This window comes from Morone saxatilis, unplaced genomic scaffold (assembly GCF_004916995.1).
Source record: "Morone saxatilis isolate NCDOM2014 unplaced genomic scaffold, NCSU_SB_2.0 Contig9, whole genome shotgun sequence".
NCBI lineage: Eukaryota > Metazoa > Chordata > Actinopteri > Moronidae > Morone > Morone saxatilis.
This window is the reverse complement of record NW_023340268.1, coordinates 5,716,492-5,718,632: the sequence shown is the minus strand read 5'-3', so window position 1 is coordinate 5,718,632 and position 2,141 is coordinate 5,716,492.

Sequence of the window (2,141 nt, the reverse complement as noted above, 5' to 3'; positions counted from 1 at the left end):
TAGATAGATAGATAGATAGTGCTTTCAATTATTTGCTTTAAGTTTTTCCCTCTTTTTTTATTAAATTCCTGTCGTATTTTTGGTTTGTTTTAATACAATCAAGCTGATATTTTGGCTAAAACTCTCAGAAAAAAGAGATCTCAATCTCAAGAGACCTCCCAGGTTAAATTAAGTTTAAATAAATACCAAAAATGTGTTAAGAATTGTTCAAAGAGAAAGGAGAAACTTCTTATATAAATTACACTGAAGGGAAATGTACCTGATTTAATTAAATGTCTCATTGTATTCAACCATTAATTATAATTTTTCATTATTTGGCTCATTCTTGCTGAACCCAGTTATTGAATTTAAACACTTCAAACTCTCACCAGCAACACATTTAGAAAATCTAATTGTTTCTTGTCACTCACTTTAAATTGGCTTAATCTGACCTGACTTGAAGCCTAAACGGACAAGCTTAAACATTGTCAAAACTTTAATTGACAAAGAAAACAAAACAGGTCAAACTCTCCTTTAAAATGTGAACATTTTATTAACTGAAACATCTAATAATGTGTTGCTACAACCTAATGGCTGAAACAGAAAACCACACAGCATTTAAGGCCTTCATGACCCCAGTGGTAGTCCCCCACTTGACTCTCTTGACTAATTCAGTTAAAGCAATCAGGTCCATTATAAGGGCCCCTCTCAGGACTTGTCAGTGTTTGATTCCAGGACTTGAAGCTTGAGTGTGTGTGAGTGTGTGTGTGAGTGAGTGAGGAGGAGGGGTGTGTGCTGATGGTTCAGCTGCCTCGTCTGCTATAACCAGCTAATAAATATGAAAACAGCAGGTTAAAACTTTTTTATTCGTCCCGTGCCTGAAAGGATTATACCCTTCTATAGAGTGCCGTGAAAAATCCCCCAAACCTCATAATGCCCAATGTTGTCCCATAAAACTGTGTTGGACAAAAGAAAGAGAAAGGGGGCTTTTTCACGCATAAGGGGTTTTCTCAAGAGCACATTGAGGGGAGCCCAGGCCGGGACCCGCCCATAGATTATCTGGCTGTCGGTGAAAGCACGGCTGGAAGCGGCAGGTGCGTGCGCCAGGCACGGGGGGTCACGGGGGGCCCGGTGACCATGCAGAGGGTGGAGAATGCTACGCAGCTGCCGGCAGGAATGTTTGCAGATTGTCACTTCCATTTAACTTGCTCTTTTTCTTTTCTCTCCTCCCTCCCCACCCCAACCTAGAGATGGAGCTGGTCTCCCAGGTTTCCCCCTCCCACTCCCAAGCCGTGGAGATAGGGGCTAAACGGTGACACCCTGTCCACAAAAGCGACAAGCGGCGCGGGTCGTCCCCGCCTCAGAGCCGTGAAATCGTGGATTAAACTGATAAGCAGCGAGAAAGATACAGATCCCACATTTTTTGAGGGAGGTTTATGGGACTAAATGAATGCCAAGTAACTCATAAGGCAGGGTTAACACACTCTTTAACTCCATCTCACTGTAGTCCCCAGAGGCTTCTTTCATACAGGTTATTGGATTTCAGGTTTTTCCAAAGCGCAGGCATCAACATATGGTGGTCTGTAGATGAAGCTGTTTAATAATGCAGCTCATGAATTTATCTCTGCAACTTTGCCAAAAATTAATCAAATAACACAAAGAATGCAAATTGCACGCCTCGTAAATTCACAAACTAATCTTTTGTCATGTGGCCCTCTCATGGAAGCATCTCCTCTTATCTTAAATTTCATGCATTCAAAATAAAGTCTGCGTTATTACCAGAATTCGTTTATCAAAGAAGATAGTCGTCCCCCATATTGACCCACGTACGCCACGTCGTTGCCTGGAAATGGCCCTCTTTGCGCCACCTTGGTGCTCTAATCTCTGCCGTCCAAACTGTGTCCCTTTTCCAAACTGTGGCCTAAGGCTATGTGTGGGTCCGCGACATAATCCCCCTCAAAACTCTGCAGTCCCTGTTATTCCACTGGGGTTTGGCTAAAAGTGCTACACGTCAAAGCGGCACAACGCTGCTCTTTCACACCATCTTCTCGCAAAAAAGGGATTAATGTCCCCACCATTATGAATAATGAGAATGAATAACAAACAGCCTGTCTGTTTATCCCGCACGGTTAAATAAAGGAAAGTGTGTTCTTGTGCTTTTT